We start from the raw sequence: 25,646 nt of genomic DNA on the forward strand, positions 1-25,646 counted from the left end.
TGTTCAGCAAGAGAATGCATAACTTGTTAATTGCAGTGGGGATTACAATGTGAAAAACTGGCAATGACTTAAGTGATAATAAGAGAATATTTAAAGAGATGATATCATAAACTGGAAAAGTCATTGAAACAACCATGAAAACCAAATCTTCATGTACTAACAGAGAAAAATCTTAATATATGCTGAAGTGAACTAATTAAGTGGAGTGTTTTTTTACTCACACACACACCATGTATAACATACAATGTAAACTGGAACTACATATCAGTCGTCTCTTGCCATTTTTCCCAGCTGAAGGTTTCTGTGATGAAGTATAACTTTCTCACTCACTATATTTCTCTTAATCTCCAGAAGACCAGAGTCAGTCTTTGTAGTGTTAAAAACTGAATATCCCAAAGACAGATAAAAAAAAGAGGTGAGGGAGCTCAAGGCTATTCTTTGCTCTATAAAAATGTATTCAATTTACCGATTTTGATGCATATTGGTTACTGGGAGAATTCAGAATTAAACTATGTTGGTGAGTGGTAAGAAGGTTGGAATAACTGAAGACAGTGGCTTAATAGATAAAATTATGTCTTAAAAAATTTTTTAAATGATAAGCTGCTTGGAAACAGAAATATCTTTTCTACCTCCTTTGTTAATTTATTAAGTATGATGCCTTGCCCTTAATGAGCATGTAATAAATATTTGCTGAATTAATGAATGGTGCTGGTACTTTAAAGTGTGAAGCATTATATGGGATGAAAAGGCAGAGTTTTGCAGAGTTGAATACCACTGGAGCAGTCATCATGGTCATCACCAAGTGGCTATCCACCAGTCTTTGTTATGACGTTTCCTTAGTCAGGCCTGGCATGGGATGGCATCATAAGATCAATAAACTTTCCTAATTCCCAAGACCCAGAACAGATTCCATGCATTTTATCTTCACTGCTTTGACACACGAAAGGTAACAATGCTAAGAACCCAATGAATTTAGCCAATTATACTGATGTTTTCTCCCATCCCCAGTTTCAAGTTACATGATTCAAAGTCATAAAGACATGGTGAAACAGCCATAAAATGTTTTTTCATAGGTCAAAGACTGCATTTATAATCACCATGCAAACTCCGTGAGCAGACCCCAAGGTACTGGATTCATAATTAGGTTTAGGCACCAGGGGGTGGGACATCAGTAAGGGACACCAGGCACCAGTAAGAAGGGACAAAGAACATGAACATCCAGAGGCATGAGAGAAGAGAAAGGCTCTGGATTCTAGAGGAGCTGTTGTTCACTAGCTCAGTCATGTCCAACTCTGCAACCCCATGGACTGCAGCATGCCAGGCTTCCTTGTCCTTCACTATGTCTGGAGGTTTGCTCAAACTCATGTCCATTGAGTCGATGATGCCATCAAACCATCCCATTCTCTGTCCTCCCTTTACTTCCCACCATCAATCTTTCCCAGCATCAAGGTCTTTTCAAATGAGTCGGCTCTTTGCATCAGGTGGCCAAAGTACTGGAGCTTTAGCTTCAGCATCAGTCCTTCCAATGAAAATTCAGGACTGATTTCCTTTAGGATGGACTGGTTGGATCTCCTTACTGTCCAAGGGATTCTTAAGAGTCTTCTCCAACTCCACAGTTTGAAAGCATCAATTATTCCGCACTCAACTTTCTTTATGGTCCAACTGACATCCATACATGACTACTGGAAAAACCATAGCTTTGAACAGACGAACCTTTGTTGGCAAAGTGATGTTTCTGCTGTATAATATGATGTCTAGGTTGTCTTAGCTTTTCTTCCAATAAGTAAGAGTCTTTTAATTTCACGGCTATAGATACCATCTACAGTGATTTTGTAGCCAAAGAAAATAAAGTCAGTCACTGCTTCGATTTTTCCCATTTATTTTGCATGAAGTGATAGGACTGGATGCCATGATCTTTATTATTTGAATGTTGAGTTTTAAGTCAACTTTTTCACTCCCTTCTTTCACCTTCATCAAAAGGCTCTTCAGTTCCTCTTCCTTCCTGCCATAAGGTTGGTGTCATTTGCATATCTGAGGTTATTGATATTTCCCTTGGCAATCTTGATTCCAGCTTGAGATTCATCAACCTCGGCATTTCACATGATATACTCTGCATGTAAGTTAAATAAACAGGAAGACACCATACAGCCTTGATGTACTCCTTTTCCTATTTGGAACCAGTCTGTTGTTCCATGTCCAGTTCTAACTGTTATTCTTGACCTACATATAGATTACTCAGGAGGCAGGTCAGGTGGTCTGGTATTCCCATCTCTTTCAGAATTTTCCACAGTTTGTAGTGACCCACACAGTTAAAGGCTTTGGCATAGTCAATAAAACAGAAGTAGATGTTTTTCTGGAACTCTCTTGCTTTTTCAATGATCCAGTGGATGTTGGCAATTTGATCTCTAGTTCCTCTGCCTTTTCTAAAACCAGCTTAAACATCTGGAAGTTCAGTTCATGTACTGTTGAAGCCTGGCTTGGAGAATTTTGAGCATTACTTTACTAGCGTGTGAGATGAATGCAATTGTGTGGTAGTTTGAGCATTCTTTGGCATTGTCTTTCTTTGGGGTTGGAATGAAAACTGACCTTTTCCAGTCCTATGGCCACTGCTGAGTTTTCCAAATTTACTGGCATATTGAGTGCAGCATTTTCACAGCATCATCATTTAAGATATGAAATAGCTCAACTGGAATCCATCACGTCCACTAGCTCTGTTTGTAGTGATGCTTCCTAAGGGCCAGTTTACTTTGCATTCCATGTTGTCTGGCTCTAGGTGAGTGATCACACCATTGTTATTATCTGGGTCATGAAGATCTTTTTGTACAGTTCTTCTGTGTATTCCTTTCACCTCTTCTTCGTATCTTCTGCTTTCTGTTAGGTCCATACCATTTCTGTCCTTTATTATGCCTATCTTTGCATGAAAATTTCCTCTGGTATCTCTAATTTTCTTAAAGAGATGTCTAGTCTTTCCCATCTTATTCTTTTCCTCTATTTCTTTGCATTGATCACTGAGGAAGGCTTTCTAATCTCTCCTTGCTATTCTTTAGAACTCTGCATTCAGATGGGTATATCTTTCCTTTTCTCCTTTGCCTTTCACTTTTCTTTTCATAGCCATTCTTAAGGCCTCCTCAGACAACCATTTTGCCTTTTTGCGTTTTTCTTGGAGATGGTCTTGATCACTGCCTCCTGTACAATGTCATGAACCTCCATCCATAGTTCTTCAGGCACTATATCAGATATAATCCCTTGAATCTATTTGTCACTTCCACTGTATAATCATAAGGGATTTGATTTCAGTCATACCCGAATGGTCTAGTGGTTTTCCCTACTTTGTTCAATTTAAGTCTGAATTTGGCACTAATGAGGTCATGATCTGAGCCACAGTCAGCTCCCAGTCTTGTTTTTGCTGACTGTATAGAGCTTCTCCATCTTTGGCAGCAAACAATATAATCAATCTGATTTCAGTATTGACCACCTGGTAATGTCCATGTGTAGAGTCTTCTCTTGTATTGTTGGAAGAGGATATTTGCTATGATCAGTGTGTTCTCTTGGCAAAACTCTATTAGCCTTTGCCCTGCTTCATTCTGTACTCCAAGGCCAAGTGTGCCTGTTACTCCAGGTAGTGTGTCCAGACATGGACATAAAAATGTTCCCACTCTCATTTCATAAGGAGGTGTGTCACACAGGCATCTATAGGTAGGCTGAATTTGGGCTTTGGAAAAATTCTGTTCTTTCCAATACACAAACGAAGAAGGCTCACTGCTCTACCCCTAAAGAGTGCAGCCAAAATTATGTGACCATGGCAAAATTTCTATATGGTTTTTAACATTATCCTACTACTGACTTAATAAATTTTCAATAAAGCCCATATAGATCTCATTTAATGCAAAGTAGTTTCTTTGGGAATCCTTCAAGATCGATTAGTTATAAAATATATTGCCAGGTAATTGAATGACTTGACCTGCTCTGTCAGAGTGTTGCATGGAAGTTAATTAAGTGATAAAGAATAACTGCCAAAAATATAATGCTTTGGGATTAGAATAGCTGATTTCAAGCCAAAGCTTTGACAATTATTAAATGATATAATCAATTTTCTATTTAGGTTGCTTCTGGTACCTGACAACATAACATACTCAGTGGGAAAGAAGAAGAATCACCTTTTTATTCAAAATACCAGGAACATGTGCCTATAACTAGTCTAGAAAATAATTCAAGTTAATAAGGTGAAGGCTAATATGAAAGGGGTTTAAACTGTACTGCTATTTAACATGAATCAAAACTTACTTGAAAAGATGTCATCAGTCCTTATCATCTTTGACATATTAAGTAGTGGATTCTATTAGAACATCAGTAACCTGGGATCCATACTAAGCTCTTATAACTTAGCCCAAGTGTCCCCAGAATAGAGGAAAGGAGAACACCTATGTCCCTGTTCAATATCTCTTTTGATCTCACTTCTCACCAGGAGAGGTAAACATGAAACTGATTGGTCAGATTCCAAGACCCTTACTGGGCCATATGGCAAGCAGGAGAGGTTGAAGTGCACTAGGAGATGAAGTGTGTGATAACAGCTCTTTGGTATTCTTCCTATCTTGTTCTCAAGCTACTGTTCAGTTCAGTCGCTCAGTCGTGTCCAACTCTTTGCAACTCCATTGACTGCAGCATGTCAGGCCTCCCTGTCCATCATCAACTCCTGGAGCTTGTTCAAACTCATGTCCATTGAGTCGGTGATGCCATCCAACCATCTCATCCTCTGTTGTCCCCTTCTCCTCCCGCCTTCAATCTTTCCCAGCATCAGGGTCTTTTCCAGTGAGTCAGCTTTTCACATCAGGAGGCCAAAGTGTTGGAGCTTCAGCTTCAGCATCAGTCCTTCCAATGAATATTCAGGACTGATTTCCCTTAGAATTGAAAGGTTGGATCTCCTTGCAGTCCAAGGGACTCCTAAGAGTCTTCTCCAATACCACAGTTCAAAAGCATCAATTCTTCAGCACTCGGCTTTCCTTATGGTCCAACCCTCAAATCCCTACTAGAAAAACCACAGCTTTGACTAGACAGAGCTTTGTCAGCAAAGTAATGTCTCTGCTTTTTAATATGCTGTCTAGGTTGGTCATAGTTTTTCTTCCAAGGAGCAAGCATCTTGCCACAATCTAATCTTCTGAGTACGTTGACTCATTCCTCCCATTTGTCTCTGCTTTCATCCTGCAAGTCAGAACATCTTTTCCCATATGAGAGATTCAGCATTATTTTTCATATACCTTGTACTACTTTCTCACTTTGACTCAAATTTTGTTTGAGAAAGGTCAAGATTCCCCATACAAAACCTCTGGATTTTCTGGTCAAGTGACCTGGGTTCCAATGAGAAAGTTCCCATTTGACACTGTCCCTTGTATGCATGTATGGATGGATATTATCCCCCTTGTGAGTTTTACTGTGACTGAGGAGACTGAGTAGGGGTGTAAGGCCAGAATTCTTGGGTCTACTGGCCATCTATTATATGCACTAGTATAACCTTACCCTAATCATTAACATTTGATATGATTTTACCAAGTGTGAGAAGAGGAACTGCTTTGTGTTATACACTCTGATCAAATGACGTAACATCACTGTGTCATCCGCTGAAGCTGAGAAAAGAGAGCTCTGACAATAAAACCTTCCTATCCACTGAATAAAACACAAAGAAAATATGAAGGAAAAACAAACATTTTGGGTTGCTCTCAATAAAGTTTATGTTAGCAAGCTGGTATAACCAATGCCAATTCTTCATGAAGAATATTGCCTGAGAAATAGGCTTTTGATTTGTCAAGGATGGTGCTGGCTAGGTGATGAGAAGAAACTATCAAATCAATTAGAAATTTATATTCTGAGAGACTAAAAAAATGTCTTTTAGACAAAACAGACCAGACCATTTTGAACCAGATGATTAAGGATGGAGGGCTTGTCCTCTTATAAGAATCTAAATAGTGAGAGATTTTATATTTTGGGGCTTCAAAGTCATTGCAGATGGGGACTGTGGCCATGAAATTAAAAGATGCTTGCTCCTTGGAAGAAAATCTATGACCAACCTATACAGTGTATTAAAAAGCAGAGACATTTCCCGACAAAGGTCCATCTAGGCAAAGCTATGGTTTTTCCAGTACTCATGCATGGAACGTGCGGGTTGGACTATCAAGAAAGCTGAGCGCCGAAGAATTCATGCTTTTGAACTGTGGTGTTGGAGAAGACTCTTGAGAGTCCCTTGGACTGCAAGGAAATCCAACCAGTCAATCCTAAAGGAAATCAGTCCTGAATACTCATTGGAAGGACTGATAATGAAGCTGAAACTCCAATATTTTGGCCACCTGAAGTGAACAGCTGACTCAATGGAAAAGACCCTGATGCTGGGAAAGATTAAAGGCAGGAGGAGAAGGGGACAACAGAGGATGAGATGGTTGGATGGCATCACTGGCTCAATGGATGTGAGTTTGAGCAGGCTCTAAGAGTTGGTGATGAACAGGGAAGCCTGGTGTGCTGTGGTCCATGGGGTCACAAAGAGTCAGATACGACTGAGTGACTGAATTGAACTGAAAGTAAAACTTGATGGTGGCACATAGAAAGAGAAACAGACCATTCAAGCTGAAGAGAGGACTTGTAATAAGACTCATATATATGGGGTGACTACATGTGTACTTTACTGTACTATTCAGGTTAGATAATAAACACAGATTCCCAAATTGGAAACCCAAAAGTCCAAGAATATGTGAACATTAGCCAGGACATAGCTATATAATGGCATAATATTCAGTAATAAGAACTTATAAATAACTGATATTTGCAACAATATAAATGAAAGCCATTATGCTAAATGAAAGAACTCAGGCAAAAGAGAACCTGAATACACAAATTTATTCGTATAACAGTCCCATTTATGAAAGGTTCTGTAACATGATTCTGTAACATGCCAACCAATCCACAGTGACATAAAGAATGTCACTGGTTGCCTGGGAATTGGGGTGGAGTATGAGCTGGACTACAATGAGCATGATGAAACGCCTGGGATTAAATGTTCACTGTCTTAATTTTGGTGGTGGTTTCTCAGGTAAACACATAACTTAGAACTGGTCAACTTGTACAGTTTCAGTATGCACAGTTTATTACACTCCAATTATACCTCTATTTTTTTAAAGTGAGATGGGTCCAGCTCAAGAAAATGGGTTCAAAATATAACAAAATGAATAATAATCATTAGTTAACTGGCAAGCGGGAAAGGGTTATATAGTGGTTTGGAAAAGCCATGGAAAGAGTGAATTGGTCAGAGAAATATTACCAGGCAGCACGTTAGGACTAACCCAAAGTTGGTGATGTCTGGTACATTGTAGAACCACCTGCTTTATTCTGTCTCCAGTGGTTTTTCAGCTGCTACGGTTAAACATCAAGAAAGTAAACACCAGAGTACATCATTTACTGTGCTTCACAGGTAAAACTTTTTTTTTTTTTTCTTCTTTCTACAAATTGAAGGTTTGTGGCAACCCTGCATTGAACAAACACCTTGGCACTGTTTCTGTAACAGTGTATGCTTACTTATGTCTCTGTGTCACAGTTTGGTAATTTTCCCAATGTTTCATACTTTTTCATTATTATATTTGTTATGGTGGTTTGTGATAAATCACTACTACAATACCCTGAACGTTCTCAGATGATGGTTAGCACACTTAACAATGTTTTTAATTAAGGAATGTACACTGTTTCTTAGACTCAATGCTATTGCACACTTAGAGTGCAGTCTATTTTACAAGCCTTGAGAAACCAAAACATTCATGTCACTGGCCTTACTGTATTGTTTGCTTATTGAGGTGGCCTGGAGCCAAATGCACAATATCTTCAAGATGTGCCGATATTTGAGATCATGAGACATAAGGGTTTGCCAGGTGCAAAAACAAAGAGAAAAGGGAATTAAGGGTATCTGCAAGAGTGTTTGAATCATAGAATTATGTTGGATAAGAAAAAAGTTTTTTAAAAATTAAGCTGGATATTACAATTTTTTTTTTAGTTGAGGGAACAGTTAAGATAACATACAGACTGTTTATTCTTATCAAGTAGAAAAATGATAAGAAAAAAAATAAAAACCACACTGGCAAGAATCAGAGCAAGTACAGAACAGTGATTAAAAACACAATCCTAAAGCCAGACAACCTGGGTTTCAGTTCAGTTCAGTTCAGTCACTCAGTCATGTCTGACTCTTTGTGACCCCATGGACTGCAGCACGCCAGGCTTCCTGTACATTGCCAACTTCCGGAGTTTACTCAAACTCAAGTTCATTGAGTCAGTGATGCCATCCAACCATCTCATCCTCTGTCATCCCCTTCTCCTCCAACCTTCAATCTTTCCCAGCATCAGGGTCTTTTCTAATGAGTCCGTTTTTCACATCAGGTGGCCAAAGTACTGGAGTTTCAGCATCAGTCCTTCCAATGAATGTTCAGGACTGATTTCCTTTAGGATTGACTGGTTGGGTTTCCTTGCACTCCAAGGGATTCTCGAGTCTTCTCCAACACCACAGTTCAAAAGCATCAATTCTTCCGCACTCAGCTTTCTTTACAGTCCAACTCTCACATCCATACAGGTTTACTGGAAAAACCATAGCCCTGACTAGATGGACCTTTGCTGACAAAGTAATGTCTCTGCTTCTTAATATGCTGTCTAGGTTGGTCATAACTTTTCTTCCAAAGAGCAAGCGTCTTTTAATTTCATGGCTGCAATCACCATCTGCAGTGATTTTGGAGCCCCAAAAAATGAAGTCAGCCACTATTTCCTGTTTCCCCATCTATTTGCCATGAAGTGATGGGACCAGATGCCATGATCTTAGTTTTCTGAATGTTGAGCTTTAAGCCAACTTTTTCACTCTCCTCTTTCACTTTCATCAAGAGGCTCTTTAGTTCTTCTTCACTTTCCGCCATAAGGGTGGTGTCATCTGCATATCTGAGGTTATAGATATTTCTCTCAGTAATCTTGATTCCAGTTTGTGCTTCATCCAGCCCAGTGTTTCTCATGATGTACTCTGCATATAAGTTAAATAAGCAGGGTGACAATATACAGCCTTGATGTACTTCTAACTTTTACCACTAACTTGTTAATTCTAAGCATGGTAAACTTTCTATGTCTCAGTTTTCTCATCTGTATGATGGAATAATAGGCCATTCCTCATGGGATCATTAGGAACATTAAGCTGGTTATTCTATATAAAGCACTTAACATAGTTTATAGCATACAGTGAGCAATAAAGTGCTATTATTAATATTAAAAAAGGCTGAAATAATTATTGGTATATAATGGTTTCATCAGATGTCTTACTTGCAGTTGTAAAACCAGCTATATATGTCTGTGCTTAATAAAAGTCCCTGAGTCTACATTATTCTGTAGTTTATAGAATCTTTGTATCACTAAATTTAAATATGTATAACTCAAATATGTACCTACAATTTCAGGAACTTAATTCCAGTTACAGAATCTAAGTTTTAATGTAGATATTCTGACCTTTCTTGAAGATTTTTTGTGCTTTGTTTCTCTTAGAAGCAATAATATTGTCTTTGAATAAATTGAATTCAAGAAATTTCCAAGGCTGCTGCTTCTTGATCTCATTCCATTCATATGCCATCTCAACAGACTACCCAAAATATGTTTAGTTTCCAATGGCCATGACTGTGCATATCAGCACCCATGTGAAAGGATGCAGTCAGTCTACTTTATCAATAACTTCTTGACAGGAATGACTGTAGCACACATTTTTAATGTTAAAATGGAAGATAAATCTAAACTGTTTGTGACTAAGGTGTGAATAAATTCTTAATGCAGTTAAAGGATGCATTAGTTTTTAATGCCTCATCACACAAGGACTCCTTACACTAATTTTTGTTTCATCCTGGTCCTAATGACACTCATTAAATACAAATTTTCTGACTAGTGCTGATTCTTAGGCCACTAATTTGTCCTAAATATGTTGTATTTGCAAATTGGACTGATTATGCTTATCTCTCAGAAGAATAATGCCCAGGTATTTTTCTAAATATTTTCATAATCTTTCCTATAAGACATAATACAATTCACTGTAAATTAGCAATTCACTTATTCTAAGGGGAAACTACCAAAGTATTATTTTCAAGAACAGTGTGAAATGTAGATAAAATAAGTAACTTTTAAATATTTATTTTCTGGGCTTCCCTGGTAGCTCAGATGGTAAAGAATCTGCCTGCAATGCAGGAGACCTGGGTTCGATCCATGGGTTGGGAAGATCCCCTGGAGGAGGACATGGCAACCTACTCCAGCTCCCCATGGACAGAGGAGGTTGGTGAGCTACAGTCCATGGGGTCCCAAAGAGTCGACATGACTGACTAAGCACGATATTTATTTTATTGAACTGAAAATTTGTTATCCAAATATTTTTCATGACCTTATTAATACTTTTTGCATCCAAAAGTATCATTTTAAAAAATAGGTGACATTTTTCCCATAGCAATTTGTATCCCAATTAATATAGCAGAAACAAAATGGCAGTCAGAACTACAATTGAGATACATTCACTACTATTCCAAAGCATTTATTCTCATCCATAACTTCTAAGCTTTGATTTTTCTGGTTTTAATGCCTTTTTTATATTCAAAAAGGAAATGCATACACTGAAAGATAGGGGTTAGCTCCACATGAGTATAAACATTTTCTCTACCACTATCTTATCACTCTGAGAACAAGAACGGTTTAATTTCCTCACTTGCATCTATGAAGGTACAGCATTGACAGGTATGAACACAAACATTAGGACTGCCATTTCCTATTTTAATTGAGAAAGATGATAAAGAGAAAGTATGTTCCCTGTAGTCCCAGGCAGGAGTTTTATTTTTCTAGGCAGTCCCACCAATCCTAGTGTGAAACACCTGGATAAGGCATTGGAAAACATCTCTCCTCCTTATCTCAAACTCATCTGTGTCAGCTGCTGACACTGTGACTCTAGGACAACTTCACCAGCAGTTGAGAAATTTTAAAATGCCGTTAGGCATTTTATTTCAGTGCCCATATATCATCATATGCTTAACTTGATTGGGCTGGCCATTGAACTGACTTTTAGTTTTTGTCCCCAACATCTCTCTCTTTCACATGTTCTTCGTTGTATCTGAAACTACTATGGAGAGCAAGAACAGATAAGCAACTCTAAATCTACAGCTGATTTTCCTGACACTGCTCATTATACAGCTAGAGGAAGAGGAGCCAGCCTAGCAAATTGTAATTGGATTAAAGAAGGGGAGTGAATGATACCTGAGTTTTGTCCCTTACTTGTTGCCATTTCATCTTCCTTTAACTCAGTGTCCAAAATTAAAAAAAAAAAAAAATGAGTGGTGGGATTAATTCTACGGTCCATTAAGCTTTGTGATTTCTATTACCAGAAAGAGTAAAGAATGTCATTTTTTTCTTAACTCAAATATAACTTATATTTTATACGGTAAAATTTTTCACTGTTATTTGGTTTTAAAAAATAATGAGGATGACAGCAACTTTTTGCAACAGAATAATACATAGGAATCAATAAAAAACAGCCTTTTTTAAATTTCTCAATTTGTTGTTGTTCAGTCACTCAGTCGTGTCCAACTCTTTGAAACCCCATGGACTGCAGCATGCCAGGCTTCCCTGTCCATCACCAACTCCTGGAGCTTGTTCAAACTATTACTGGTTTGATCTCTTTGCAATCCAAGGGACTCTCAAGAGTCTTCTCCAACACCAGAGTTTAAAAACATCAGTTCTTCCTGGCTCAGTCTTCTTTATGGTCCAACTCTCCATCTATACATGACCACTGGAAAAACCATAGTTTTGACTATACGGACTTTTGTCAGCAATGTAATAGCCACTCATGAGTGTATACAAAAAGCTAAATTCTAATTCTAAAATCACATGTATACCTGTGGCAGATTCATTTTGATATTTGGCAAAACTAATACAATTATGTAAAGTTTAAAAATAAAATAAAATTTAAAAAAAATAAAAATTAAAAAAAATAATAATTCTAAAATGCTCATAACTAACATCAATTTAGGGAATTTGAGTTATCTGCATAATTCTGTGCTTCCTCGAGTCAATTTGCTTATTAGCAAATTAGAAAGTTACATTTTAATGAAGGTAGAAATTTTTTTAATTTTTTAAACTGGATGATAATTGCTTTATAATGTTGTGTTGGCATCTGCCATACATCAGTATGAATCAGCTGCAGGGATACATCTGTCCCCTCCCTCCTGACCCCCTTTCCGTCTTCCACCCCTCTAGGCTGTCACAGAGCACGAGACTGAGCTCCCTGTGTCACACAGCAAATTCCCACTTGGGTCAGTTTTACATGTGATCATGTGTGTGCTTCATACTACTGTCTCAGCTCCTCCCGCCCTCTCCTTCCATCACTGTGTCCTCACGTCTGTTCTCTATGTCTGAATCTCCACTGCTGCCCTGCAGATATGCTCACCAGTAAGGCAGACATTTCTATCTAAAATTTAGATAGTAAAATGCTAAGTACATTTATATGTGTATGTACTTATCAATGGCTATTGAGAAACAAAACCAAAAATGTGCTAGTTGCTTCAATTATCTCCAAGTTTGTGCAACCCCATGGACTGCAGCCTGCCAGGTTCCTCTGTCCATGGAATTCTCCAGGCAAGAATACTGGAATGTGTTGCCATTTCCTACTCCAGGGGATCTTGCCGACCCAGTGATCAAACCCATGTCTCTTATGTCTAACCTGCACTGGCAGGCAGGTTCTTTACCACTAGTGCCACCTGGGGGGCCCTAGTACATGTATATAGATGGTAACAAATACCTGAGTCTCAGAATCTTTTAGAGGTTAATCATTCCATTTCTAGACACTATTTTTATACTGAAGTATTTCTGAGGCAGATAGCTGAGAAAGCACACGTTGAATATAGGGTGTGGAAGCAATGCATCAAAGCCCCTCATTCAGTAAGATCCACAGAGGGTGTAAGGCAAGCACACACATCACTTAAAAAGCAGCTAGAGGTTGATGACGTCAGCACAGGCATTCCAGGTGCAGCCTCAACCAAAGGTTTATTGAGTGGCTATATCACCTGGAATAACAGATTTGGCCTTGGAGTACAGAATGAAGCAGGGCAAAAGCTAACAGAGTTTTGCCAAGAGAACACACTAGTCATAGCAAACACCCTCTTCCAACAACACAAGAGAAGACTCTACACATGGACATCACCAGATGGTCAACAATGAAATCAGATTGATTATATTCTTTGCAGCCAGAGAAGGAGAAGCTCTATACAGTCAGCCACAACAAGCCCAGGAGCTGACTGGGGCCAGACCATGAACTCCTTACTGCCAAATTCAGACTTAAATTGAAGAAAGTGGGGAAAACTACTAGACCATTCAGGTATGACCTAAATCAAATCCCTTGTGACTATACAGTGGAATTAAGAAACAGGTTTAAGGGACTACATCCGATAAAAAGAGTCCCTGATGAACTATGGACAGAGGTTCGTGACACGCTACAGGAGAAAGGGATCAAGACTATTCCCAAGAAAAAGAAAGGCAAAAAGCAAAACGTCTGTCTGAGGAGGCCTTACAAGTAGCTGTGAAAAGAAGAGAAGTGAAAAGCAAAAGAGAAAAGGAAAGATATACCCATTTGAATGCAGAGTTCCAAAGAATAGCAAGGAGAGATAAGAGAGCCTTCCTCAGCGATCAATGCAAAGAAAAAGAGGAAAAAAATAGGATGGGAAAGACTAGAGATCTCATCAAGAAAGTTAGAGATACCAAGGGAACATTTAATGCAAAGATGGGCTCGATAAAGGACAGAAATGATATGGACCTGACAGAAGCAGAAGATCTTAAGAAGAGGTGGCAAGAATACACAGAAGAACTGTACGAAAAGATCTTCATGATCCAGATAATGACAATGGTGTGATCACTCACCTAGAGCCAGACATCCTGGAATGTGAAGTCAAGTGGACCTTAGGAAGTATCACTATGAACAAAGCTAGTGGAGGTGATGGAATTCCAGTTGAGCTATTTCAAATCCTGAAAGATGATGCTGTGAAAGTGCTGTACTGAATATGTCAGCCAATTTGGAAAACTCAGCAGTGGCCACAGGACTGGAGAAAGTCAGTTTTCATTCCAACCCCAAAGAAAGGCAATCCCAAAGAATGCTCAAACTACCACACAATTGCACTCATCTCACAAGCTAGTAAAGTAATGCTCAAAATTCTTCAAGCAAGGCTTCAATAGTACATGACCCATGACCTTCCAGACGTTCAAGCTGGTTTTAGAAAAGGCAAAGGAACCAGAGGTCAAATTGCCAACATCCGCTGGGTCACTGAAAAAGCAAGAGAATTCCAGAAAAACATCTATTTCTGCTTTATTGACTATGCAAAAACCTTTGACTGTGTGCATCACAACAAACTGTGGAAAATTCTGAAAGAGATGGGAATACCAGACCACCTGACCTGCCTCTTGAGAAACCTGTATGCAGGTCAGGAAGCAACAGTTAGAACTGGACATGGAACAACAGACTGGTTCCCAATAGGAAATGGAGTACATCAAGGCTGTATATTGTCACCCTGCTTATTTAACTTGTATGCAGAGTACATCATGAGAAACACTGGGCTGGATGAAGCACAAGTTGGAATCAAGATTGCCAGGAGAAATATCAATAACTTCAGATATGTAGATGACACCACCCTTATTGCAGAAAGCAAAGAAGAACTAAAGAGTCTCTTGAACAAAGTGAAAGAGGAGAGTGGGAAAAGATGGCTTACAGCTCAACATTCAGAAAACTAAGATCATGGCATCTGGTCCCGTCACATCATAGGAAATTGATGGGGAAACAGTGGAAACATTGACTGACTTTATTTTTTGGGCTGCAATATCACTGCAAATGGGGACTGCAGCAATGAAATTAAAAGACGTTTGCTCCTTGGAAGGAAAGTTATGACCAACCTAGACAGCATATTCAAAGAGACATTACTTTGCCAACAAAGGTCCGTCTAGTCAAGACTATGGTTTTTCCAGTGGTCATATATGTATATGACAGTTGGACTGTGAAGAAAGCTGAGCACTGAAGAATTGATGCTTTTGAACTTTGGTGTTGGAGAAGACTCTTGAGAGTCCCTTGGACTGCAAGGAGATCCAAAAAGTCCGTCCTAAAAGAGATCAGTTCTGAGTGTTCGTTGGAAAGACTGATGCTGAAGCTGAAACTCCAATACTTTGGCCACCTGATGCAAAGAGCTGAGTCATTGGAAAAGACCCTGATGCTGGGAAAGATTGGAGGCGGGAGGGGAAGGGTTCGACAGTGGATGAGATGGTTGGACGGCATCACCGACTCAATGGACATGGGTTTGGGTGGACTCCGGTCATTGATGATGGACAGGGAGGCCTAATGTTCTGTGGTCTGTGGAGTCACAAAGAGTCAGACATGACTGAGCAACTGAACTGAACTGATAGCTGAAAACAAATCTCATCGTATATGCCAACAAACCTACAAATTTTAGTCTCAGAACCTCTTTGCAATTTAAACAAATTTTGAAGGTCTCAAGAAAGTCTTTTTCAGATGGGTTATATCTACCATTAATACTGTGTAGGAAATTAAAACAGAGAAATCATTTAAATATGTATTAATTTTAAAATAACAATAGGAAAACTATTTTATGATACGACAACATTTATATGTAAAATAATTGCTTCATAAAACAAAAATTATTTAGCAAGGAGAGTAGAATTGTTTTATATGTTTTGCAAATCTCAGTGTCTGGCTTAATAGAAAACAAGTATTTTTCTTCATGTTTACCTATTTATTCTGTTGAAATAGTGTTGCTTTGATTGTAGCTTGTGAAAGAAAATCTGGTCTCATCTAGATGTATAGTTGGAAGACAGGAGTGTTTTCATTTAATTTTGGATATTCTACATGAACAGCTAAATGAACTGATCTAAAATGAAGTAAATGACATATTACTAGATTTAAAAAGCAACTAGTTGATCAATATGTAGAATGACTTCTGATTTAAAAAGTAAATGTACAAATATATCTATGTGTAATGTGTAGATATGACTGTATAAGCATAAGGAAGTTCATGAAACATAAATACTGTGCTATTTAAACTCTATAATATTTATTATACATTAATTTAGGGTATATATTAAAAGGATTTATTATGTTATTGCTATAATACCTATTTAATCTCTACCAATAAGCTCTCGAGGTGTGTGGTCCCCCCAGAATGACAAATGAATTGTGGGTAGGTTTTACTTTCCTTAGAAGGAAATGGCAATTTCCTGGTTTTACTTTCCTGGAGAAGGAAATGGCAATCCACTCCAGGACTATTGCCTGGAAAATCCTATGGACAGAGGAGCCTGGTAGGCTACAGCCCATGGGGTCACAAAGAGTTGGACATGACTGAGCAACTTCAATTTCACTTTACTTTCCTATGGGGTTTGCATGCTTGTGATTTTCATTGTTTTGCAAATTTTATGAGTGGGATTTGGAGAGGAAGCCAGGCAAGTCTCAGACTTCTTTGCAACAAGTAGTGCCAGAAGATGCTGGAAAATTTATAGAGTCCTCAGTGAAAATAGTTTTACCCAAAATTTCCTATCTACCAAATCATTTATTAATATGTGAAAACAACACAAAATTCTCAGATAAGCAAAGGATGCAGAAGAAACACCATATACATGTCCTCCAAAAAATTACTTTAAGATGTACTGCAGCCAGATAAAAGAGAAAATTCCAAGTAATGAAGTGGTGAATAAGGAGACTGCTATGTAAAAGGACCAGTTATTAAATATGCTGTGTCTACCATAGGATATTGTAGGTTTCAACAGCAGCCCAATTACTTGAACTAAGCACACAGAATAGATTTGGGAGCAAGCAGAACTTATATAGAACCTACAGTATTTATTTCCTTTGCTTTGAGAACTCTCCCTCATGGTAGTAAAACTGTGACAAAGTGTGTCCAGAAATCAAATAAAAACCTTTCCAATAAATCAAAGTTCAGAAAGGAAAACGTAGAAATAAAACTGAAAACTGATAGCTTCTGACCTGTGTTTCTCTTCCTGCTTTAGCCTCATTTGCCTAATTCCTCTACTCTCTTCACTGTATTTCTTAAGTCTCTTATTTCAGGTTGAGAGAACCACTGCTCTACATGGATGCAGAATGGATGAATAGATCAAGATAATAATAGCATTATTGGCTATTCATCTAAAAATATATGTCCCAACTTCTAACTCCAAGGGGAAACAAAAATTTGGACTCCACATTTGGCTACTAAACCTATGACCTCCACCCAATTAGAAGAGAGGCATATATAACCTTGTGCAGTGCCAAGTCATTTCAGTCACGTCCAACTCTGTGCAACTCCATGGACCTAGCCCACCAAGCTGCTCTGTCCATGGGATTCTCCAGGCAAGAATACTGGAGTGGGTTGCCATTTCCTCCTCCAGGGGACCCTCCCAACCCAGGGATCAAACCTACAACTCTTAAGTCTCCTGCATTGGCAGGCGGGTACTTTACCACTGGTGTTACCTGGGAAACCCATATACACATCCTTAAGGAAACTTTATTTTCTGACTCGATAAAAATGTACAGATAGAATGTCCATTATAGACATACACATATTCATTTACTCAAAAATATTTATTGAATACCTAGAGGTACCAAGAACTGTGCTAGATGCTGAAGATATAATGAAAAATATATTTCATTTATAGTAGGCAGGTCCTGCCCTCCACTACTCAGATTCTTTGTCATAATTTGCATAGGTAAGAAAACTCACTCAAGACAATAAATATACTTGTAAAATATTCGCTGGAGAAACTGAGTATGTTAACAATCTTTCCTTTTCTTTTAAAGGAAAAAAACTTAACAGAATGTATGTTGGATTCAATGTCAATCTGTTTCCTAACAATAAGCTGCAAAGTTTAAATAACTGGTCTGAAATTTTTTCCACATGCCTAAAAAAAGAAATATTTTGAAATAAATTTAGCTAAATATTAACAAGGTGAAAAAATTAACAAAAGTAAACCAGGAGGATTATTGCAAATCTTGACCATCTATAGCAAACGACAAAGACAGAAGTAATAAATTGATTTATTTTCCTGGAATTCTGTTCTTCGGAAGATTATATTTAACATAGTTCCATTTAAAATAACACTACCACAAACACACTATACCAATTGACTTAAAAATACCAAACTTGAATGAGTTGTCATTATAATTGTTCATCCTACTGTTTCTCAATTTTTTCTAATATGCTCATTTTCCAGATATGCAATATTGTTACATTTCTTCATTACTATTTATCCAACTTTTTCTTGTTTAATTATCTTAATCTTTCCTCACAAATGATTCGCCAGCTGCTTATCATCCTTGTCTTTTATGATACCTTCTAGATTTCTATAGTTAATGAGGTGATGAGAATTTAACAGTACTTAGCAAGCTGTTTTTCTCTGAGAATTAGATAAGGATTATTACCATCTTGTCCTATGTTATATTATTTATATTTACAAACCAAACCATCATATTTTATTTAGACTTCATGATATTATGCAAAGGATATATTATTTCGTCTACCCTTAGGTCCTTTTTGACGACTTTCTCATTCAGGAAAATACCTCGCAATAGCTTTATTTCAAATCAATACAAAATTGTGTATCCAGTGTCTACTCCCTAGTCCTCTCTGTGGTGTGTGTATGAAGGACCCCTTGTATCCAGAGAAGAAATAGGGCAATAAGGCCGTGGACATTATGGAACTCAACCTGAAGAAGAATTGCCACAGAATTTTAAAAATAGATATTTCTGACATATATTAACAAAAACTCTGCTTCACTGACTATAATAAAGCCTTTGACTGTGTGGATCACAATAAACTGTGGGAAATTCTGAAAGAAATGGGAACACCAGACCACCTGACCTGCCTCTTGAGCAATCTGTATGCAGGTCAGGAATGGACATGGAACAACAGACTGGTTCCAAATTGGGAAAGGAGTATGTCAAGGCTGTATATTGTCACTCTGCTTATTTAACTTATATGCACAGTAAGCCATGTGAAATGCTGGAATGGATGAAGCACAAGCTGGAATCAAGATTGCCAGGAAAATATCAATATCCTCAGATATGCAGATGACACCACCCTTATGGCAGAAAGTGAAGAAGAACCAAAGATCGCCTTGATGAAGGTGAAAGAGGAGAGTGAAAAAGCTGGCTTAAAACTCAACATTCAAAAAACTAAGATTATGGCATCCAGTCCCATCACTTCATGGCAAATAAATGGGGAAACAACGGAAACAGTGACGGAGTTTGTTTTCTTGGGCTCCAAAAATCACTGCAGATGGTGACCACGTCCATGAAATTAAAAGATGCTTTCTCTTTAGAAGAAAAGCTATAACCAACCCAGACAGCATATTAAAAAGCAGAGACATTACTTTACCAACAAAGGTCCATATAGTCAAAGCTATGGTTTTTCCAATAGTCATGTATGGATGTAAGAGTTGGACCATAAAGAAGGCTGAGCCTGGAAGAACTGATGCTTTTGAACTGTGGTGTTGGAGAAGACTTTTGAGAGTCCCTTGGTCTGCAAGGAGATCCAACCAGTCAATTCTAAAGGAAATCAGTCTTGACTATTCATTGGAAGGACTGATGCTGAAGTTGAAGCTCCAATACTTTGGCCACTTGATGCGAAGGACTGACTCATTGGAAAAGAAAGACCTTGATGCTGGGGAAGATTGAAGGCAGGAGAAGAAGGGGACGACAGAGGATGAGATGGTTGGAAGGCATCACCAATTTGATGGACATGAGTTTGAGTAACCTCTGGGAAATAGAGAAGAACAGGGAAGTCTGGTGTGCTGCAGTCCATGGGGTTGCAAAGAGTCAGACATGACTGAGCAACTGAACAAAAACAATGATTAACAAGCTTGGATCAGGTTGACTGTTACTTGATTTTAAAAATAAACTGTATTGTAGTATACTTTGAAAATATTTTTATTTCTATTATGTAAATTTAGACATGTTAATGTAACAGTCTAATAACATTAATTCAAATGGTAAGTGTCTATTATGAATCTGGCACTGTTTGGAATAAAGATGAAAAAGCAGTTTCCATCTACAAGGAAAGCTAGTTGGTACAGTAGATAGGTGGCATCAACAGACAAGGCCGTGGTGAAATGTGGGCTCAGAGCTGAGACTCTCAGGCAAATGTGACTTATTGTTTTGGCAAATGTGACTTATTGTTTTAGCTGTGTGACTGAAACAGTTTTTGAATCTTGGTAACCCTAACCCTTCTCTACAGAGACTTGGAAACACATAAAGAGGAGTTAAGGCCTGCCATTTGTTGAAGCTTACCTAAGGCTAGCACTTACTATAATTAAGTGCTTTATATGAATTATCTCATTCAGTCATGACTTTCCTTGTGAAGAAAAGACAGGTTCTGAGGGGTTAAGTCAAACAGTTAAAAAAAAAAAGAGAGAGAGAGAGAGAACAAGATAGAGACAGAAAGATTTGTGATTGGAAAATAGTTTTACTTCTAATTTCACACCATTTCTTTCTGTTTCTATTCAAGTTTGTCTTAATCGATGATAGACAGTTTATTTGGGCTTCTCTCATGGCTCAGATGGTAAAGAATCTGCCTACAATGCAGGAGACCTGGGTTTGACCCCTGGGTCAGGAAGATTCCCCTGGAGAAGGAAATGGCAACCCTTCCAGTAGTCTTGCCTGGAGAATTCCATGGACAGAGAGCCCTGCAGGCTACAGCCCATGGGCTTGCAAAGAGTCGGACATGACTGAGCAACTAACAAGAACATAAAAGGGCTTATTATGAAAACCATTAGTCTTCACAGGTCTACTTTTTACCATTTCCAGGTCCTCACAGTTAACTTCCTGTAAGTCTTTTGAGCTGTTTCTTTTGGTATTTACCTCCACATTACTAAATATTCCTATTTACAGTGTACACTAGATTAGGGCGGGGACAAGGGGTGGGCAAGAAGGACAGATGATCTATTGGCTTTCCACAATGAAAGACGAGACTGAAGCACTCTCATCATTTCTATATGTCCATCCATTCCATTCTGCCCTCCCCTTCCATCCCCACCTAATAACAGTATACTGCATTCAGGATTGACATTATTATGTCTATTTCATATTTGTAGCTAAGTAGTAATTTGATTTCTTTTCTTGCACAACTTGTTTTCTTCAGATTTAGTAACTGTTCTAGTTCCCAGTGTGCTTAATGTTAATGTCTTTCCAATCTCTTCTCCAATTTGCTACATCTTTCAATGTATTTAAATATACTAGGCATTTTTTTAAAATGTTTTCTTTATTGGCGACATTTCTCCCAGACCTCTCCAACTTGTTTCACCCTGAGATGCTTGCCCTTTGTGCTAGCGCACAGTCCTCATCCTGTGCATTCTTTTCACAATCTCTTCCTTGAGGTGGAGTACTTATTTCTGAATCCCATTAATTCCTCTTTCTTCATGCATTCTCTTATTTTAGCAAAGCTATCCCTCTTGTAGCTTCCCAAGAAAGAGTTTTTAGGAGTTATGCTTTTGAGATTTTGCATGTCTGAAGATATATTAGGCTTCCTTCATACATAATTGATGATTCTGCTAAGCATACAATTTTAGATTAGATATTGTTTATCCTCAAAATTTGGAAGACTTTACTCTGCCACTTTGCTACTTTTGGTGCTGCTGTGAGGAACTCTGAGGATGTTCTGATTTCTGATCCTTTGCATGGTACAGTCACCACCCCACTGTTACTGATGCTTCTAGGATCTCCTGCTTGTCTAGAGTTCTGTTTCTAACATTTCATGCCTTAGTTTGAGTTTATTATTATCCATTGTTCTGGGAACTCTATTGGCCCTTTCAATTTAGAAAATCATATCTTCAATTTGAGAGATTTTTCTCAAATAAATTCTCAAATGTTTTCCTTCCTTCCATGTTCTCTGTTCTCTCTTTCTGGAAGTTTTATTATTCAGATACTATATCTTTACTACTGAATTTCCAAACTTACTTCTTTTTTCAATTTGCCATGTGTATATACTAATTTTCAAGAGTCTTTCTCTGAATATTCCTTTAAAACGCATCTTGTTCTTATTTCACAGACATTTTTCTGAGAATGCTGCTGCTAAGTCACTTTAGTCGTGTCCAACTCTGTGCGACCCCATAGACAGCAGCCCACCAGGCTCCCCCATCCCTGGGATTCTCCAGGCAAGAACACTGGAGTGGGTTGCCATTTCCTTTTCCAATGCATGAAAGTGAAAAGTGAAAGTGAAGTTGCTCAGTCGTGTCTGACTCCTAGCGACCCCATGGATTGCAGCCCACCAGGCTCCTCCGTCCATGGGATTTTCCAGGCAAGAGTACTGGAGTTGGGGTGCCATCGCCTTCTCCATTTCTGAGAATATTAATGATTAATTTTTAAAGGTTTCATTTTCATAAGTCTGTTTTGTTTGCTTTAATCTCCTCTATGTTAGACACTTCATCAAATATTGTTCACTGTTGCCTAATCACTCATATCTAAAACACTGACTGTAAATTCTGTGGGCTACTTGATTACAGTCTTTCCATGGGGGAATGTGGCTAGTCTTTTTCATTTAAGAAATCCCATTATCAGTATCTTTAAATATTTTCTCTTAGACTTGTTTGAAATCCCAAAAATTCATCTTCCAATCACTCCCATTTTGGAAGCACAGTGGGAAAAGAGGGCAGGGGTAGGAAGGTCTTAATGTTCAGGTGTAACCTTTCATTTAATACCCCTGTTTCAATGTGGTTCTCTTTTCTTACATGTGTCCAATTCAGCTTTTTACCTACTGAGAAAAATATGCTTTATTATCTACAAAGAAAAACCTTCAGTTTACTGTTGGGTTGGAATAGGGGCAAGTGCTGAACGGAAGGAGGAAACTGTTTCTTTAAGGGTCTTTCAGTCAATCCTCTTGAGCTTCACCCCCAGCTTCACCCTCACCTTCTCAGCTATTTGGGACTACCAATTTGTGAGCATATTGGAGGTTTGCTGTGCAAACTGAGGTATTTTAAATGTTTCTCCATGACTAATTCAAGACTCGGCTCTCTCAGATCTACTGAGTCTTTGTATTATTTCTAAAATATTCATGATGCTGTTGTCTCTCTTCTCCATCTATCTTACACCTTTAAAAATTCATGTATATATATATATATATATGTAAATTGTTTCTGGGGTTTTAGGAAATAATTTGGTAAGTGTATTCATGTGTGGCAGATAAATGGGTTCATCACATGCTTAGCCACTAACTGATGCTCGACTCTGCAACCCCATGGACTGTAGCCCACCAGGCTCCTGTCTATGGAATTTTCCAGGCAAGAATACTAGAGTGGGTTGTCATGACCTCCTCCAGAGGATCTTCCCGACCCAAGGATCAAACCCATGTCTCCTGAGTCTCCCGCACTTGCAGGTGGATTCTTTACCATGGATCCACTTGGGAAGTTCAAATGTGTTCATCGCCTATCTTTAATCAAAAGTCCTCAGATTTCATGCTTTCCACACTATTCCAGGGTAGTGAAATATTGAAGTGTATGAATACTTTAGTTTTTCACATTTCCTTGTTTTTGGTTTTCCCTCTATTCAGCAAGAGACATACATTGCTTTGAGGAAGATTAGGATTACCATATGCTCAGATGCTCAGTTGTGTCCAACTCTTTGGGATCCCATGGACTGTAACCCGCCAGGCTCCTCTGCCCACAGGGTTCTCCCAGCAAGAAAACTGGAGTGGGTTGTCATTTCCTCCTTCAGAGTATCTTCCCGACCCAGGTCTCCATGGCTGGAGTGCAAAGGAAAAGTGTTGCAAAATAGGCTCCTGAAGCCCATTTCAGAAAAAAACACCTGAAAAGACAAGCTTTCCCTTATAAGAGCCATATTTTGTACTTAAGAGAGAAAAAAATAGGTCTCTAGATATAAAAATTTCCCAATAAATGTTAAGGACCAAAGTTAAAAGTACCAAGCATTGCTTTTTATGTAAATTTAATATCCTATGCAAACTCATTGGATATGAAATTCCTGCTGTATTAGATGGTATAAAACTTTCATCCCAGGGTAGAGTAACTGGCTTGGAGAAAGAGGAGAAAAGAGGAAGCCTCTCCCAGTACTGTGTGGGAAGAGACGCTGGTAACAGAGTATCTCAAGAGGAATTTAGCAATACATGAGCAACATACAGGTGGCTCCCCTGCCATATGGAATATGAGCAAAGACCTCCTCATGGATTATGTCCGTCCAATACAGGGCAGGGGCAAGAAGGTTGTGTAGTTAGGGAGATACAGTCCTTAAATGGAGTCAAAGTGAGAAAATTAGATAAACTGCTTCTGTGTAATAACAAACTGGAAATATATTGGTTACCTCCTTAAGAAATGATTTAAAAAATAGAATCAGTATGTATTTTTAACCATCAGCAAGATACCAACAAGTACCTCATAGAGTAAAGACATATATGATGGGAATAGGCATTGATAACCTGAAGAAATATGGTAATAGTGTTAAATGCTTGTTTTTTCTATAACTGGTAAGATCTTCACTCCTTCACTTATAATCTGATTCTCCATATAAAGATCCAAATTTCTATAGCTAACCTGTGCAGTCCATGGGGTTGCAAAGAGTCGGACACGACTGAGTGACTAAGCACAGCACAGCGGCAGATTTCAGAGATCATAAAGCGACACCAGTGAGGTTACCAAAAGGATGAAGCCTCCCATGGCCCCTTTGGAAGCTACAGACTCGTATCTCAGTGACAAAGGCTCACAGAGAAGTGAGCAAACAGTGCACTTGCTTTCCTGCACTTCTCTGGGGTTAGAGGGCCAGACAACATAAGGCATTGAGTTCCCCCAACGTTTCATTCCACAAACAAGTAATTACAAGGAACACTAAAATTACAAGGCAGTTTATCTAGTTTTATCATTTTGACCAAAATAGCAAATCAAACCTAGTACCTGTGCAAAGTAAAATTCCTATTCCTATTGTGATCATAATGTTCAAGAAGATAGGTGAAAAGTAAAATGGCAGATCAATTACTTGGTACAAAAAGAATCATAAAAATAAAATACCTTGGGCTGTATTAGTCTATTCTCAAGGTTATGTTATACCTCTAGTGGCTCTAAAATAATGATAGAGGAATCTGTTCCAGAAATAAAAATGTATAACTAGAATCAGTTAGATTATAAATAAAAGGCTGAGATAATAATCAGACTCCAAATAATGCCTAAATGAGATAGAAATTCATCAGCTATGCTTCTTAAATTTAGGCAGACAGTAAAACCACAAAGAAATGTTTTGTTTTGTTTTTTAGTTTTGAAATATCCTAATCAGTACTGAGCATCAAGGGATTATGAATAAAAGAATCTTGCTTTCTCACTTGGATCAGGGTATATAAAAGGTCCCTTTCAATAGATCATCAGTGCTCATGCATCTTTTAGAATAGTCTGATTACGAGTGAACCAAGTATGATCTTCTACAGTTATGGCCAATGCTTAGACTAGTTTGTGATGCAAAATATGCCAACTCATGCGAATTTCTCTAGCAAGCCATTTATCTTGCTTAATAAATTATAAATTAAGATATTAAACAAGACCTTGAAAGTGAAAGTGAAGTCGCTCAGTCGTGTCCAACTCTTTGCGACCCTATG

General features: G+C 38.2%; 1 protein-coding gene across 11 annotated transcripts in view; it reads right to left on the reverse strand.

Moving 5' to 3' along the window:
• KCNN2 (potassium calcium-activated channel subfamily N member 2) overlaps nt 1–25,646 on the reverse strand; it is a 504,825-nt gene that overhangs the window by 382,703 nt on the left and 96,476 nt on the right. The gene's annotated exons all lie outside the window — the stretch shown is intronic.

Source organism: Bos grunniens, chromosome 10 (assembly GCF_055505025.1).
Source record: "Bos grunniens cultivar Pamir isolate PY7600 chromosome 10, Bosgru_T2T1.0, whole genome shotgun sequence".
NCBI lineage: Eukaryota > Metazoa > Chordata > Mammalia > Artiodactyla > Bovidae > Bos > Bos grunniens.